Raw genomic sequence first — 18,977 nt, 5'->3', positions numbered from 1 at the left:
CATTAGCTGTCATCTCCAGTGATGCAACTCAGGGACTCTAGGGTCTTCACCAGGAATCCCTGCCCTGGGCCCTTTTCATTTTCCAAGACGCAGCCATCCGGGCCCCCAGTGACCTGGCGGGTTTCTCTGACCTGAGAGATTTTTTCCACCTCATCATACACTGAGTTTAACCTCTTGCCCCCGCTAACCCATGCCTCCTCTACTTCCACACCTTTGGGACAGCCCCACTGTACATCCAGTCACTAGGCCAGATCCCTCGGCACTGTACCCCTTTCCCCCCAAAGCCCATCAAACTCAAGCCCTGTCCTCCTGTCCCCAGCTCTGCCCTGTCTCTCTCCTCTGTCTCCTCTCAGCCCTGCTTCAGCCCAGTTCTTGCCCTACATAGCCCACTCTCTGCATCCAGCCTGGCCCCCAAAGGGTCTTTGCACACCCAGAGCTGCCTCTGCTCCCTCTCTTCCAAGGGCTTCCCAGCACCCATGGCCAGTACTGTAGATCGTGGGCCTTGGTGGGTGGGGAGTGAGGCAAGATACTCTACGCTCGGAGGGGAGTGAACATCAGAAGTCTATAAAACCTAGTCCTCCTTACCTCCCTGTGTCAACGCCTTGTGTCCCAATCTTGGACACAATCTTTCACACACATACTTTAATAATTGTTACGTGTAGGTGTAGAGAGAGCCAGACATTAGGACCAGGCCGATGTAGGAAAATGTTGGGGTTTGGCGCTGAGGACCAAGAAAAAATTCCCAAGATGTCTTTGGTGCAATAAGCTGGTTTTATTACAGCACAGGGACAGGCCCCGTGGGCAGAAAGAGCTGCCCTGGGGTCATGAGGAGTGGACCATTATATACTTTCAAGTTGGGAGGGGGTTAGGGTTAGCCGAGTCTCTTAAGGAATTTTGGAAGCAAGGTTTCCAGGACCTTGAGGGGGCTGGCTGTTGTTACGAGCAGGTCATTTATTACCGTCTAATAAAACCTCAGTCAGGAGACCCTTCAGGTGTATATGGGTGGGTCGTAAGCTTGAGGAATGACTGCCAGCATACATCCTGGGGGAGGGGCGGGTAGAGATAAGGGAAGTTTCCTAAGAAGTTTTCGTAAGTTCAAGTAGACTCATAGGATCCTGGGGGGTCGGGATAATGTGAAGCTATGATTGCCTTTTCCCTTAGCAAAGTATTAACATCGAGGCAGCCCAGTTCCTAGAGGAATGTCACTCCACCTGTTTCAAGGACTTGTCAATGGGCTGTAAGTGGTAAGGAGATTTCATTTTTCCTTTGTCTTTGCATCCCACGTCACAGGCATATCCGTTGGGTTGGTCCGGGTACAAATGTGCCTCCATTATCTGCGTGGTGTGTGCCCTTGGGCTTGTCACCTTATCTCTGACCCCCTTTGCTGGAGGGAGACCCTCGCGGGACTAGGGCAGACACAGTCTGTGGGCTGTCAGCAGTTCACAGCTTTGGGACAAAATGCTGATTTGTTGGTAACCATCCTCAGACCTCTCATTTCCTTTTGTCAATGATTCCTCAAGAGAAGTTCAGGCCGTGGTGGGGACATTTGCCTGGAGGCCTCTGGGAAGGCTTTCTTCCCTTGAAAAAGAAAGCCTGAAAGACAGCTTTTTCTTTTCTTCCCTCCCTTTGGCTGTGGTCGTCTGTAAGTGTGATGCTTGGAGTGTCTCCACAGCCGTTTCATGCCCCAAAGTGCCATTGCCCACGAGCTGAAGGCCGAACACAGAGACCTGGGGTCCTCCAACAATTAAACCTGATTTCTAGGGACGCCCAGGCGGCTTGGTTGGTTTTCGGCTCAGGTCATGATCCCAGGGTCCTGGGAATCGAGCCCCACATCCGGGCTCCTTGATCAGCGGGGAGCCTGCTTCTCCCTCTGCCTCTGCCTCCCCTCCCACTGTTCATGCTCTCTCTCTGACGAATAAATAAATAAATCTTTAAAAAAAAACCCAAGACTTGATTTCTAGATTGTTCTGCTTAAGAAAAACAAAGTCAAAATTAAAAACTGGTTTAAACCACTGTAGTCAGGTTGTGATTCTTTTTTGTTTTTGTTTGTTTGTTTGTTTTTTGTATTATGTAGGGTTTTTGTTCTGTTTTGTTTTGTTTTGTAACTTGCAGTCAAAAGATTCTTCCCTTCCTTGTCTGTCCTGATGGCGGAGCCGATCCCACCCAAGGAGAATCCCTGACTAGCAGCCAATTGAATTGCTGGCCAGTAACTGGACCCCAAAGGGACAGGCCAGATTTTTATCTCAGATTTGCATCTGAAGGGAAAGGACAGAGTAAATAGCCGTTATTACGTGGTAAACAAAGCCAGAGCCCCTCCTGAAGAGACTGAGGCCCAGCGAGGTAAACATCACCTCAGTTAGTTAAGTATTGTTATTTTTTAAATGACTTAATGAATACATATTTGGTTAATTGTTGTGATTTCTAAGTCTATAAATATCGATAGGTGGGACCCACATTAACTAAGACCCCTTGAGGGGGGGTTCCTCGTGGATTCTGAGGGGGGTCCTGAGGTCTCGGGACCAAAAAGTCCATGAGCAATGCTTGGCACTTGGCAAGCTGGTGTGAGACTTAGTTAAATAATACAATAGGCGATAGATCTGCTACTGTTGCAGCTCGTCTCTTAAAAGAACTGATTTTGGGGGGAGGGTAGTGCACCTGGAGAGGCTGGGGAAGCTCCAGGCCCTTCCCTAGGCCTGGTCCTCTGCCTCTCATCTGGCTGTTCCTGGGTTATATCCTGTTACGATCAGCCAGCGATCTCGATCCAATCTGGGATCCCATGTTTGTGTACTTGTCATGGCCGCTTACCCTCCTCCTGTGTGGGGAAGGTCCTATGTCTTGTCTTTCTTTCTTTTTTAAAAAGATTTATTTACTTATTTTAGAGACAGAGCACGTGAGAGCAGTAGTGGGGGGGGTGGAGAGGGAGAGAATCTCCAGCAGGTACCCTGCTGAGCCTGGAGCCCCACGCGGGGGCTCGATCCCACAACCCTGAGCTCATGACCCGAGCCGGAATCAGGAGTCGGGTGCCTAACTGACTGAGCCCCCCAGGTGCCCCTCCTGCATCTTTTCTGATCTTTCATGACCTGAATAGTCGTAAAGAAGAATGGTAAGAAGAAAGAGGCAAGAACATACGTCCAGGCGCTGTTCAACCAGCTGCTCGACCATCCAGGGAGGCTGGCAGCTTCCCATTGGCCACAAGGCTCGGACCAGGTGTCACTGCCAGAAGGAGGCTGGGGTCCCACCGCCGTGATGTCTCAGCCTATGCATGTGGCCACCTGCTCATGCCAAGGCTGGTAGCCGCGCGGAGTCATCACTAGACGGCTAGAAACTATGAACAGGAAACTGCTAGAAGAGAGACACGAGGTCCAACTCGGAATCACTGGCGCGAAGCCAAGCCATCACTGGACACCTGATACCCGACCTACGTACAGTTTCAGCCTCTTTCAGGAACGGCATCTTAAACCATCTGAAACCACCTGAGGCCACTTGCCTGGCAGACCCCTGCCCTCCCCCAAAGGAAGGGGCCCCTGCCACAAGCATTCTGCTTTTGCTAATGTAACATCCCAGTCCCTCTGCCCATAAAGTCTTTCATTTTGCACACCTCATCAGAGCTTGTACCTACCTGCTAGATGGGGTGCTGCCCCACTCAGGGATCCTTGAATAAAACAAATAAGATATTTAGAAAAAAAACAGGGGCGCCTGGGTGGCTCTGTTGGTCAAGCGTCTGCCTTCAGCTCAGGTCGTGATTCCAGGGTCCTGGGATCCAGGCCCACGTCGGGCTCCCTGCTCAGTGGGGAGCCTGCTTCTCCCTCTCCCTCTGCCCCTCTCCCCCGCTCCAGCTCTCTCTTGCGCTCTCTCTCTCAAGTAAATAAAATCTTTAAAAAAAAGAGGACAGGCCTGCCCTTTCGGCGCTCACATTCCAACAGGGTGGGGGTGACAGAGTAAACACAACACATTGGTAAGATCGATATTACAAATTACATACTTTCTATTGTATAATATATTTATATGAATATATTTTTATAAAAACATACTATAATAAATTATTTTTTTAAAGATTTTATTTATTTATTCGACAGAGATAGAGACAGCCAGCGAGAGAGGGAACACAGGCAGGGGGAGTGGGAGAGGAAGAAGCAGGCTCATAGTGGAAGAGCCTGATGTGGGGCTCGATCCCATAACGCCGGGATCACACCCTGAGCTGAAGGCAGACACTTAACGACTGAGCCACCCAGGCGCCCCACTATAATAAATTATTAAGCATATTTACATCTTTATATATTATTAAGTATGTTCAGGTATTATATATTATGAAGTATATTTATATGTCATAAAGTACTCTCTCTCTCTAAAATAAATAAATAAATCTAAAAAATATATACTGTAGTCAGGGAAAGCCTCACTGAGAAGGTGGCACTTAGAAAACCTTTTTATTGTGAAAATGTGGAAGGTACAGAAAAATAGAAGCAATGGTAAGTTCGCACTCTATACCCATCACTGGCATTTGGCAATTGGCCACGTTTTGCCACATTTGCTGCTTCTGTTTACTGTTTCTGTATTTGCTGAACCATTTTGGATTTTTTACAATTTTTTATTTTTAAAATTTTAAACAAGATTTTATTTGTTTTTATTTATTATTGTTTGGTTTATTATTTAATTTATTTATTTGAAAGAGTGAACGAGAGAGAGAGAGCATGAGCAGGGGGAGAGGGAGAAGCTGACTTAGGGAAGGCAGTCGCTTAACCAACTGAGTCATCCAGGCGCCCCCAATTTTTTAATTTTTAAAAATATTTTATTTAGGGTCGCCTGGGTGGCGCAGTCGTTAAGCGTCTGACTTCGGCTCAGGGCGTGATCCCAAAGTCCTGAGATCGAGCCCCACATCAGGCTCCTCCGCTGGGAGCCTGCTTCTTCCTCTCCCACTCCCCCTGCTTGTGTTCCCTCTCTCTCTGTGTCAAATAAATAAATAAAATCTTTTTAAAAATATTTTATTTATTTATGTATTTATTTGAGAGAGACAGAGCAGGAGCGTGTGCACGAGCACGAGGGGGAGGGAGGGGTAGGGACAGAGGGAGAAGGAGATGGAGAGAAGCTGACTCCTGGCTGAGGGAGCCTGATTGGGGGATCGATGATCCCATGGCCCTGAGAGCATGATCCCAGCGGATATCAAAAGGCAGGACCCATAACCCACTGCGCCACCCCGGTGCCCCTTGCTGAACCCTCGTAGAGTTCATTTCAGACATCTTCACCCCTCCCCGCTTCACTTTGTGTCGTGGAACAATGAAGACCTTTTTCTCTACTATAAATCACGTTGCCACTCGTAATGAAATTAACAACGATTCCCTAATATCATTTAATTGCCCACGGCAGGTGGAATTGGAGCAGCCACCTGAAGCAGGCGAGGGATGAGCCAAAGTGGGTCTCTGGGAAAAGAGCATTCCGAGCAGAGAAAACAGGCAGTACAAGGGCCCTGAGGCTAGAAGGTGCCATCTGCGTTCCAGGAACTGTAAGGCAGGTGTGGCCAGAACAGAGTCAGCGAGCCAAGGGGAGAGAGTGGGGTGTCAGGGCAGACAGGGAAGGGGCCAGATACTTCAAAGCCTTGCGGGCACTGAGGCTTTCCTAGGAATGAGCCTGAAGCCACGGAAGAGTTCCCAGCAGCAAAGGAACGCGACCTTCCGTAACGGGAACGCGCGCCCTCTGGCGGCCGTGTGGGGAACAGACTGAGGGAGGAGGTGGAAGCCGGGAGCTTTCAGCAGGAAGCACTCTGAGTGGTCCCGGTGGGCGGGGTGGGGGTGGGGAAGGCTGCAGGACCAGGGTAGTAACCTTGGCAGGAGCAAAGAATGATCGGATTCTGGCGCGTTCTGAAGGTCAGACCAACGGGTCAGACGGGACGTATGAGATCACACCCCTACCACCCAGGTGTGACAGGAGAAAGAGAAAACAGGACTTGCTTCCCTTAACGCTGTTTTGCGTGGTTACAGTTTGCCCATTGAATGTAACTCAGTTTATTACCCATTCCACTGATAATGAACATCTGGGTCCATGATTTTGAGACCTAGTCCGATGTGGTTTCCAACACCACCAAGCTATTCTCCAACAGCAGCTGGGTGTCCTGCACTTGAGCTCAGTGCCTGACGCCATTGATCTGAAGAGAACCCCAGATCCTGCAGGGTCAGGGCTCGGTCCTGCCAGCCTGCTCCCTGCTCCCCTACTTCAGCCAGTTCCAGTTCCAGCTTCTGACCCAAGAGCTACAGATCAGAGGTTCCCACAGTCCCTTCCTTGGGTTGGATTGATTGGCTCCCTGTGCCTTATCTGGGTTACAGGAACAGCCAGATAAGGCACTGGGAATGGGCATGAAGCTTCCAAGTTCTCCCCAGAGGTGCTGCTGTCCCCAAATTTCCAGCAGCGCATCCACCTGGGAGCTCCCTGAATCTGGTCTTTTTGGGTTTTATGGCCTCTTCGTTCCACAGACACGACTGATCACATCACTGGCCATTGGTGATGAATTCAACCTCCAATTGCTCTCCCCTTCCCAGTGGTGGGGGGGGGGGTGGGACTGAAAGTTTTAACCCTCTAACCACAGGGTTGGTTAGATTAAGCAACCAGCCCCCACACTTAGGTGCTTTCCAAAGTCAGCATATAAACGCAAATGTGGTTGAAAAGGGTTTGTTAGGAATATCAAGAGACTGGGACGCCTCCATGGCTCAGTCCGTTAAGTGTCTACCTTTAGCTCAGGTCATGATCCTGCGATCCTGGGATCAAGTCCCGAGTGGGGCTCCTTGCTCAGCAGGGCGCCTGCTGCTACCCCTGCTTGTGCTTTCGCTCTCTGACAAACGAAGTCTTTAAAAAGGGGGGTGGGGGGCACCTGGGTGGCTCAGTCAGCTAACACCTGCCTTCAGCTCAGGTCATGATCCCGGAGTCCTGAGATCGAGCCCCGCATCGGCTCCCTACTCAGCAGAGAATCTGCTTCTCCCTCTCCTCCCTGCTCAAGCTCTCTTCGCTGTCTCTGTCTTCTCTCTCAAATCAATAACATCTTAAAAAAAAAAACAAAACAAAACAAGGGAATAAAGAAAACCTCAGCAACCCAACAGAAAGAAGGAATGGCAAAAATAATTCGCTGAATAGATCCCAGATGGCTCAAAGATTTCAATGTAAAATATGAAACCATGAAAGAATGAGAAGTAAATGTGGGAAAGTTCCTTTCTAACCTGGGTGTGGAGAAAGCCTTTAAACTGTGACTCATAATCCTGGAGTTCTAAAAGACAAAACAGTAATGCATTTAAATGCGGGGAATAGGATCAAACGCTCTCCTTTCTTTTTTGTTTCTTTTTGAACAAATGGTCCTAAGGCCCTTGGGTGGAACAGGCAAGGTCAGCTTGGGGGCGGGGGGGGGGGGGGGGACAATGGCCCAGAATGGGTGTCATGACGTCGGTGGGGTGGGGTGGGGAGGGCTCAGCACAGTGGGGAGCACCCAAGAGGTTTTTGCTGGGAGGGGGGCCAAGTGGTTTGGAAGCAGAAGCCCAAGATAGGTGCTGAGGGTTTGCCTGGGGGCAGAGGAGGGGAGGGGTAACAGACAAGGGAATTGATCGAAGAAGTCTATTTCTTTTTTAAGATTTTCCTTTTTTTGAGTAATCTCTACACCCAGTGTGGGGCTCTAACCTACAACCGCGAGATGAAGAGTCGCCCGCTCCCCAGACTGAGCCAAACAGACACCAGATCAAAAAAGTCTATTAAAGGGGCGCCTGGGTGGCGCAGCGGTTAAGCGTCTGCCTTCGGCTCAGGGCATGATCCCAGCGTTCTGGGATCGAGCCCCACATCAGGCTCTTCTGCTGGGAGCCTGCTTCTTCCTCTCCCACTCCCCCTGCTTGTGTTCCCTCTCTCGCTGGCTGTCTCTGTCAAATAAATAAATAAAATCTTTTAAAAAAAAGTCTGTTAAGGAAAATAGATGATGTCTTGTGGGGCAAGGAGGAAATGGTCAAGAAAGAATTCTCCAGGGGCGCCTGACTGGCTCAGTCGGTGAAGGGTGGGACTCTTGATACTGGGGTTGTGAGTTCCAGCCCCACGATGGGTGCAGAGATTACTTAAATAAAAATTGAAAGAAAGAAAAAAGCTAATAAAAATTTTTTTAAAGATTTTATTTATTTATTCGACAGAGATAGAGATAGCCAGTGAGAGAGGGAACACAAGCAGGGGGAGTGGGAGAGGAAGAAGCAGGCTCCCAGCGGAGGAGCCCGATGCGGCGCTCGATCCCAGAACTCCAGGATCACGCCCCAAGCCGAAGGCAGACACTTAACGACGGAGCCACCCAGGCGCCCCAAAAGCTAATAAATTAAAGTTAAAAAGAAAAGAATTCTTGGGGCGCCTGGGTGGCACAGCGGTTAAGCGTCTGCCTTCGGCTCAGGGCGTGATCCTGGTGTTATGGGATCGAGCCCCACATCAGGCTCTTCTGCTGTGGTGCCAGCCGGGGGTTTGATCACATATCTGTCTACTTCTTAGGTTAATGTCAACGTGCTGATGGTCTTTTTTTGCTGACGTCTGGGGGCTTAGGCCTTAACCCCCCCTTGTGTGTGATATTGACAAACGCTTTGTGGTTAATTGCTTTATTTTAGGACGTTTGCAGAAGTCATTTCTGCAAAGGCTGCAAAACAGGATGTCAGTGCTGTTTTATCTTAGCTGTCCCAACTTCCATATTCTCTAGTCGGGGACCCTGGCCCTGACTACCTAACTGTCCAACTAACTCCTAACAGATGTACACACATCTGTACATAATATGTGATATATACATTATGTATGCATATATAGTATACGATGTGAGATATATCTGTGTGTATATCCAAACCCCAAAAGAAGAAAAGAGCCCCCGTAGGGTTCAGATCTTGGCTTTTCATTCTCTACTAAAAGGGCTCCTGGGTGACTTGGTCGGTTAAGCGTCTGACTCTTGGTTTTGGCTCAGGTCATGATCTGGGGGGTCCTGAGAGGGAGCCCCAGAACAGGGGACCGGCTCCAAGCTCAGCGTGGAATCTGCTTGAGATTATTTCCCCCATCCTCTCCCTCCCCTTCTACTTCTCCCCCTGCTTCTCTCTCTCACTCTCTCAAATAAATAAATAAAATCTGAAAAAAAAAAGAAAAGAAAAGAAAAGAGGGGCACCTAAGTGACTCAGTGGGTTGAGCAACTGCCTTTAGTTCGGGTTGTGATCCCAGGGTGCTGGGATCAAGCCTCGTGTCCAACTCCCTACTCAGCGGGGAGCCTCCTTCTTCTTCACCCTCAGCCCTTCTCCCTGCTCATGTGCTCTCTTTCTCTCTCTCAAATAAATAAATAAAATCTTAAAAAAAAAAAAAGAAATGATTTTGACCACCACCAGAAATTAAGAACAATAGTAATTTTACTCCTGATTATAAATCATGGGGAGAAAACGGGAAACCATGAGTCTACACAGATAGAAATTAATTAATTACTTGAAAGTTTGATAAGGAATGGGATATTTGTATAGTTTCAGGGTATCTCCCTAATTAAGATTCTCGCTAATGACAGGATGAGAGACACCTAACTGGCTCAGCTGGTAGAGCGTGTGGCTCTTGATGTCGGGGTCCCGAGTTTTGAGTTTGAGTCCTGTGTTGGGCATAGAGATTAAAAAAAAAAAAAATACAGAGGAAGAAAGAATAATTTTGCAACGGATAAGAAAGGCCAGTGCCACCTTAATCATGTGGCTAAAATGAATATCAAGAGTCGCTGGGGAAGTGGAAGCCCCACGATGTGCGATGAGAAGACCACGACATCACAGCAGTAGTTTCACTGCTGAAGAATCTCAACATGTGGAAACAGAAAAACACACACTGAGGGACAGATTGCAAAATAACTGCCTGCAGTTTCCACAAATGTCAAGGTTATGTAAGTCAGGAGAGATTGAGGAACTCTTCTTCCCTGGGAAAACTGAGAGCTGAAGCAATGCGGGATTCTGAACTTCACTTTTCTGTTGTAAAGGTATTATTGAGACAACCGGCGAGGCTTGAGTGAAGCTTCTAGAAGCTTCTATGCCGGATAATACTGATGTTTGGGCTGTGGTCCTGTAGGAGAATGACTTTGCAGGAAGTACCACGCTCAAATGTGTTCTAAGTGTGGTGGTGGAGCTTTCAAGGGTGGTCCCTTGCACTTAGAAAGTTCTGGAAAATAACTCTTGTTTGTACTGTGCTTCTGCAATTTCTATACGTTCGTGATTGTTTCAAAGTTAAGGAAAATTATTATTCTTAAGATTTCATTTTTATGTAATATCAACATATACATATCACATCATATACTATAGACATATATATGTCTATAGTCTTATGTCTAAGGTCATATGATTTCTATAATTCTTTCTCTATTAGAAATTAAGCCTTTGATTACGAATTGCAAATACTTCTCCCCATTTCTCACTACCTTTTGAGTTTAAGATATTTTGCTTGCCATGCAAAGTTTGTTCTTTATTTTAGGATTTTATTTTAAGAGAGAGAGAGAGAGCAAGAGAGCGAGCACACAAGCAGGGGGAGCGGCAGGCAGAGGGAGAAACAGACTGCCCGCTGAGCAAGGAGCCGGATGATGCATGATGTGGGGCTCGATCCCAGGACCCGGGGATCATGATCTGAGCTGAAGGCCCATGGTTAACCAGCTGAGCCACCCAGGCGTCCCCAAGTTTGTTCTTTAAAGAATAATAATTTTTCTTGGGGCGCCTGGCTGGCTCAGTTGGAAGAGTACGCCACTCTTGATCTGGGGACTGTGGGTTCGAGCCCCACATTGGGTGTAGAGATTACTGTCCCTCATTGGCTGGTCTGTGGCGGGGGAGGGGGTGTGGGAGTTGGTGGGCAGAGAAAACCTTTCTCCTCCTGCTGCGTGGTCAAGTAGTAGCTACAGTGGTACGGATTTGCAAGGTGTATCTGCTGCGGTTAGGGCTGGAACCGAGGGCACGAGGTAGGGCGTGCGCGCTCCCCCTGCTGCCCTCCCGACTCCGTGTTGGTGAGGTTTCCCTTTGTTGATTTTTGCGGTATTTATACAAATACAGATATTTCCCTGAGAAGTAATTTCAAACGGGGGGGTCAATCTCTGGCAAGACATGGGCCTCATGGACAAAAGGAGCAATGTGAATTAAGGCCACACCTCCGAACCATTTCCCTGTAACAGATTGGCAGGTGTTCAACCGACTGAGCCACCCGGGCGCCCCAGGGCTGTCTTGTTATTCATGAAAGTGACTTTTGGACCCCAGTCAAAGAGTCGGCTGGTAACCAGGGGGGACCAACGTGTGAATGAAGGGGTGGAACTCTCGTTCCCGCCCCTCTTCCCCAACGGCTGCGGAAGGGGGGTTGAATCAGCCCATGGCCAATGGCTTCCGCCATCATGACTTTGCCCTCAAGTCTCCATAAGAACCCAACAGGACTGGGGTCTGGAGAGTTCTGGGCTGGTGAGCGCATGGAAGTCTGGGAGAGAGTGGCGTACCTGGAGGGCCCAGAAGCTCCACGCTTTTTCCCCAGACCTCACCCTATGTATCTCTTCATCTGGCTGTTGATTCCTACTTTTTATCATATCCTTTCATAAACTGATAAACCTAAGTGTCTCCCTGAGCCACCCTAGCAAATTAAAACATCACAGGGGATGTTGTTGGAATCACCAATTTGTAGTGGGAGGGTCAGAAGCACAGGCTGAGGCTTATGTAGACTGAGGTCTGCAGTGGGGAGCGGAGGGCCGTGGGATCTTGTGGCGTCGGACGCTGCCTCTGGGTGGAGAGTGTCAGAGTTGAGTTGAATTCTTGGACGGCAGAAGGGATTGCTTGGTGTTCTTTGTGTGGGGAAAGCCCCCCCCCCCACCCCGCGCTGGAATTTGGGGACACCTCTGAAAGAGTTGGTGTTAGCAGACTCCCCTCACACTATATACTTTTCATCTGGAAATTCAAATCTTATGTTTTCTGATAAAGCTTTATTGAGTTACACTTTTTTTTTAAGATTTTATTTTTCAGCAATCTCCACACCCGAGGTGGGACTGGAACTCACAACGCTGAGATCAAGAGTCACACGCTCTACCGACTGAGCCAGCCAGGCGCCCCCATCTTTTAATTATAGCAGCCAAGTATGAACCATATGTGCCTCAGTCTGCTGATCTGTGAAATGGGGATATAGTGTTGCTTTAATCTTTCAGGGATTTTCTGACAATGTAATGAAATAATACTTTATTTTTTTAAAGATTTTATTTATTTATTTGACAGCACACAAGCAGGGAGAGCAGCAGGCAAAGGGAGAGGGAGAGGCAGGCTCTCCACTGAGCATGGAGTCCGACACAGGCTTGATCCCAGGACCTGAGCTGGAGGCAGACGCTTCACCAACTAAACCAAGGGGACGCCCCCCACTGGAACTTTTCATTCTACCTTCCATGTCTCTTCTTCCATTTTCCATCCCCTTGTCTCCCGTCAGTAGCATACTGAGATCTGCCTTCCAATCCATGGATTCTCCCTTTCTCTGTTTCTCATATGCTGTTTGACTCTTCCTGTCACCGTTTCGTTTCAATGACTATTTCATTTCTGTGTGTGTTTCATTCATTCCCACTAGAAGTTCTATTTCATTCTTTTCCAAACCGGCCTGGTCTTCCTTGGTTTTTCTCATTTCTCATCCTTTCTTTTTTTTCTTTTTCTTTCTTTCTTTCTTTCTTTCTTTCTTTCTTTCTTTCTTTTTTTTTTTTAACGTCTAGGCATTTAAATGTGTTCATTTTGTAGTTGTCAGTATTAGAGACCTTACGCTTTGTTAGAGACAATGTGATTTCAAAATTGACCAAAGGCTTTCTTTTTTTTTTTTAAGGTTTTATTTATTTATTTGACAGAGAGAGAGAGAGACAGCCAACGAGAGAGGGAACACAAGCAGGGGGAGCGGGAAGAGGAAGAAGCAGGCTCCCAGCGGAGGAGCCTGATGTGGGGCTCGATCCCAGGACTCCAGGATCACGCCCTGAGCCGAAGGCAGATGCTTAACGACTGAGCCACCCAGGCGCCCCGACCAAAGGCTTTCATTTGTCCTGAGACAGACCAAGTTTCCCCGTCTCCTGAGGAAAACAGAAACCTCTCCAGGTATTTCAAATACAGGGAGTTTATTAAAGGGAATTGGTTCCGCAAGTGCTGGAAGCCGGAAGAGCAACTCGATCCCCGAGCTAGGAGACCTGTTGGTTACCAGAAGCCGCTCAAACCCCAGGGACTGTAGGCTCCAGAAGGAGTAGTGCCCTGCGGGGTAGGACTGTCCTCTGGAGGCTGGGAGGGTGGGTATACCCCAGGCAGCTGTCACTCTGACTTCCAGGGGGGTGTGGCCTGTGGGGGCGGCACCTCCCTCTGAGGGGACTGAGAATCTTTCTCCCAAAGCCGTTCAGCTCGCTGGTGCTGGAAGTGCCAGAAGTAACTGGAACGCTGGAGCCCGCGCTGCCGGTGGCTGCTGGCACGATGCACGTGGGAACGAGGGGGGTCCTTTGCTCCTCCTCCTGCCTCCTCATCTCCAGCGGGCGCCTCCCTGCCAGGCTTCTTAGCTGCCAACAGGGGTCACAGAATTGGGGGGTGGGCTTTATGCTAGAGAGACAGCAGCGCGGCCTCACCAGAACAAGCAGAGGGAAGGGCTCAGCCTGAGTGCGTAAGAAAGAGGAAATGTTCCACGCTTAACAGACAAGGCCCCAGAGCAAACAGTGGCTAAATCATCTCACCTCCAGCCCTATTAAAATAATATGACTCTTAAAACATGTTTTGCAGGCTGTGGCGTAAAGATATGCCACTCTGAGCAAACAGCTGTGGGAAATAAATCAGAATCGGTAAAATCCATTTCTTTTTTTTAATGTTAAATCGCTTTTATTATTTTATTTTATTTTTTTAAGATTTTATTTATTTATTTGTCAGAGAGACAGAGAGCACAAGTGGGGGGGCGGCAGGCCAGGGAGAAGGAGAAGTAGGCTCCCTGCTGAGCAGAGAGTGCGACATGGGGCTCGATCCCAGGACCCTGAGATCAAGACCCCAGCGGAAGGCAGACGCTCAACCGACCGAGCCACCCAGGCGCCCCTGTTAAATCACTGTTTAAAAAATATTTATTTATTTAATTAGGGGGGGTCACAGAGGGAGAGAGAGAATCTCAAGCAGACTCCATGCTGAGCGGGGAGCCTGACTTGGGGCTCAGTCTCATGATCTTGAGATCGTGACCTGAGACCCTGAGATCATGACCTGAGCCAAAATCAAGAGTCACCCGGGTGCCCCCCAAAATCAATTTCTTTTTTTTTTTTAAGATTTTATTTATTTATTCGACAGAGATAGAGACAGCCAGCGAGAGAGGGAACACAAGCAGGGGGAGTGGGAGAGGAAGAAGCAGGCTCATAGCGGAGGAACCTGATGTGGGGCTCGATCCCACAACGCCGGGATCACGCCCTGAGCCGAAGGCAGACGCTTAACCGCTGTGCCACCCAGGCGCCCCCCAAAATCAATTTCTTAATCCATGTGATGGGGACAAAGTCTAACTGGGGTGGAACTTGGGCGTGGTGGGAATTAACTTGGAAAGTAGCAGGGCTCATGTCCTGGGGCTGAATCTTCAACTCTCAAACTGTTAACTTCAGCTTGTGGAGTGAAGCCTTACCTAGAAGGTTAAGAAAAATCACAAGTAAGAAGTATCAGGACTGTGGAGTCAAAATCTTGATCAGAATAGAGGTATTGAAGAAACATATTTATATCCAGGACATTGGCACCTTTGTAACCGGTTGAATGAAAAGAAGTTGATTTGCTGATCATTGTACTCCTGTCTGTCTGTTCTTGAGATATTTAAGGCATTTAGAAGAATCTGGTATATTTGACTTGCCAAAAAATATGCTCAATATGTATTACTGCCTGTCTTCTCTTCAAGGCACTTCACTCATTTAAGGGAATCTGAAATACCAGGCTTGTGGAAGTTCATTGATTTACATTTGCAATGTTCAAATGTTTGGAAAAAACTAAAATTGTGAAATGCAGTTTGCTATTTTTAGCTGTGGAAGCCATCAGCTAATGTTTAGAGGCAAGTGGATTGCTTAAAAATTCATTAATCATTACCAAAGAAACAAATAGTTGTGAACATTTGTGCCCGTCCATAAAAGCTTTTCTGACATTAGAAGACCTCACCACAGTCTTCTCAACAAATGATGCTGGGGAAACTGCATGTTGACATGCCAAAGAATGAAACTGGATCCTTACCTAACACCACATGCAAAAATTAACTCAGATTAAATCAGCAACCTCAACGTAAAGACCCAAACTATACAGCGCATAGAAGAAAACACACGGCGGGGGGTGGGGGTCATGACGTTGGATTTGGCAATGATTTCCCGGATATTACAGCAAAAACACAGGCAACAAGAGTAATAATAGAAGAATGGGACTGTGTCCAAATTAAAAACCTTTGTGCATCAAAGGAGACAGTCAACAGAGTCAACCCTTATGATAAAAGAAAATATTTGCAAATCATAAATCTGATTAGGGATTTATGTAGACAGCTTTCTATGATGTTCACGCACATTGATGAGTTTCCAGAATCAAATGCTAATCTCTTCCAGAAATGCCCTCATCGACACATCCAGACATCATGTTTCACCATCTCTCTGGGGATCCCTCAGTCCAGTCAAGTTGACCCACACAGTTAACCATGACAGGCCGTTCCTCAAAAGATGAAACATGGAGTTTCTATGTGATCTGGTGATACAATGCTCATTGTATCCTCCAAAGAATGAAACCAGGGTTTGGGAAGAGATATTCGTACATATGTGTTCATCGCAGCCTTTTCCGCAACAGCCAAAAGGTGAAAGCAGCCCAAATGTCCATCAGTGGGTATGTGGAAAACAAAAATGTGGTCTGTCCCTACAACAGAATACTATTTAACTATGAAGGATATGTTGACACTTTCTACAGCACTTTGGAAACATTACGCTGGGTGAAGTAAGACATTCGCACACAGACACACACACACACACACACACACACACACTCTATGATTCCACCGACGTATCTAAAGTCGTAAAATTCATGGAAGCAGGAGGCAGATGGTGGTGGCCAGGGGCTGGGAGGAGGAAGAGACGGGGAGTTGTTTAAGGGGTACAGAGGTTGAATTTTACAAGATGAAGAAGTCCTGGGGACTGGTTGCCCGGTAATGTGAATTCATTCGGTGCTGCTAAACAGGAGACTTATAAATGGTTAAATAGTAAATTTTATGTTGTGTATATTTGATCACAATAAAAAAAGCAATTTTATTATTTTTTTTAAGAATTTATTTATTTATTTGACAGAGAGACAGCCAGCGAGAGAGGGAACACAAGCAGGGGGAGTGGGAGAGGAAGAAGCAGGCTCCCAGCGGAGGAGCCTGATGTGGGGCTCGATCCCAGAACGCCGGGATCACACCCTGAGCCGAAGGCAGACGCTTAACGACTGCGCCACCCAGGCATCCCCCAAAAAGTGATTTTAAACAACCATTTTTCTCTGAAAACTTTACGATCTAACGTTATTGCCGGGTTGGGACGCCTGGCTGGCTCAGTTGGTGGAGCCTTTGACTCTTGATCTCTGCGTTGTGAGTTTGAGCCCCACGTTGGGTGTAGAGACGACTTAAAAATAAAATCTTAAAAAACATAAAATTAGGGGTGCCTGGGTGGTGCAGTCGTTAAGCGGCTGCCTTTGGCTCAGGGCGTGATCCCAGCGTTCTGGAATCGAGCCCCACATCAGGCTCCTACGCTAAGAGCCTGCTTCTTCCTCTCCCACTCCCCCTGCTTGTGTTGCCTCTCTCGCTGGCTGTCTCTATCTCTTCAAACAAATAAAAATTTTTTAAAAAAAATCTTAAAAAAAAAAAAAGAGACTTCCTCTGTGAGATCGGAGTTGGGCGATGTCTCTCCAGAGAAGCTTTGCCTTTGCTTTGGCAGAAGACTTAGGGATATCACCAGCCCGACCGCTATGCCATTAATTTCTCAGCCCGTCAGCCCCTCAACAACCCAGCTTGATTTCCAGCCCATTCCATAGGAGATTAGTTGGGTGGTCACCCACTTTTCAATAGAGAATCATTTTTCCGCCATCCAGAGCCCAAACAGAAATAGCAAGATCTCCTTGAAGTCTTCCTAGTGCCGGTTGGTGATTTTTTTGTTTGTTTGTTTTGATTTATTTTAAGTTTGGCTCTTTATGTATTTAAGTAATTTCTGCACCCAATGTAAAGCTCGAACTCACAACCCTGAGGTCGACAGTCACGTGCCCTTCCGACTGAGCCAGCCAGGCACCCTGATGTTTCGTTTTCATTGTGGTGAGGGACACATAACAGCACGTTTGCCATTTTAACTATTTATACGTGCACGGTTCGGTGGCATTAAGTGCGTTCACACTGGGGTGCAGCCATGACCGCCATCCGTTCCCCCAGAACTTTATTTTTTTTTTTAAGATTTTATTTATTCATTTGCCAGAGAGAGGGAGAGAGAGCACAAGCAGGGAGAGGGGCAGGCAGAGGGAGAAGCAGACTCCCCACGGAGCCGGGAGCCCGATGCGGGGCTTGATCCTACCATCATGACCTGAGCCAGAGTCAGACACTTAACCGCTTAACCGTCTGAGCCACCCAGGCGCCCCACCCCCAGCCCAGAGCTTTTTCATCTTCCCAGACTGAGACTCTGTGCCCAGCAAACGGGCAATTCCACATCATCCCCTCTTCCCCCAGCTCTTGGCCACCACTCTACATCCTGTTTCCAGGAAGTTGCCTCTTCTAAGAGCCTCTAACCAGCCGATTCACCCTATATCTGTCCTTGTGAATCTGGCTTCTTTCACTCAGCATCAGTGGCCTCAGGCTTCCCCTGGCGCGCAGCCTGTGTCCCAAGTTCCTTCCTTTTTAAGGTTGAGTAACAGTTTGTTGTAGGTAGGTAGGGATTTTATTTTATTTTATTTTTATTTTTATTTTAAGATTATGTATTTATTTGAGAAGGAGCATGAGCAAGGAGAGGGGGAGAGGGAGAAGCAGACTCCCCACCAAGCAGGGAGCCTGACACGGGGCTCGATCCCAGGACCCTGAGATCAGGACCTGAGCTGAAGGCAGCTGCTTCACCGACTGAGCCACCCAGGTGCCCCCTGGTTGGTGGGATTTTAAACACCAGGCTTTCACTGAAATTCTGGCCTCAGAGCTGCCCCTTTGCGCGCACACACACACACACACACACACACCCATCACAGTGTCTGAAGGTTCCAGGAGGCTCCTTCCTGCTCAGCTCACATTCCACTCTGATTTCACTGTTTCTTGTGTTTGCTTCTTCTCTCCCTTTCTCTTCTCTTTCCTGTCACCTTCTCCTTTCCTTCCTTCCTTCCTTCCTTCCTTCCTTCCTTCCTTCCTTCCTTCCTTCCCTCCCTCCTTCTTTCCCTCCTTTTCTTCTTTCTTCTTCTTTTGTGAGGGAGGAGATCTGGAAATTTCTGTCTTCTCATAAGCTCGTCTGTACATTTAGAAGGATGTCTGGAAAGAGGCGAGATAATAATGGGGCCGCAGTGTGGATTTTTTTCCGCAGAGGTAGCTTTTACCTGATACAATGTTGAACTTACAGAAAAGTTTCAAGGCTCCCCCTTCTCGCTGTTCCCGCCCCCTTTTGCCTTATCATCCGGTCGCTATCTCTCTGTATTATTATATATTTACCTTTCCAGAGGCATTTGAGAAAACACTGGAGGCACCATGCCCCTTTGTCCCTAAATCCTGCAGCGCGCACTTGCTGAGAACAAGAACATTGTTTTTAATAACCACAATGTAATGATCCAAGTCAGAAAATTTCACCCGGATCAATGACTACTATCTAATGCCCGGAGCTCATTCAAATTTCATCAAGTGTCTTACTCACAACCAGGATATCACCTGATTGCTCAAAGGACTGAGCCTGGCGTCCATTAACATGAACATTTCCTCTCTCTTCCTCCTCCTCGACCTTGACTTTTCTGAAGAGTCAAGGCCGGTTGTTTTTGGCAGAAGGTCTCCTGATTGGA

The sequence above is a fragment of the Ursus arctos genome, unplaced genomic scaffold (assembly GCF_023065955.2).
Source record: "Ursus arctos isolate Adak ecotype North America unplaced genomic scaffold, UrsArc2.0 scaffold_19, whole genome shotgun sequence".
Classification (NCBI taxonomy): Eukaryota; Metazoa; Chordata; class Mammalia; order Carnivora; family Ursidae; genus Ursus; species Ursus arctos.
Note: the sequence above shows the minus strand (reverse complement) of the source record.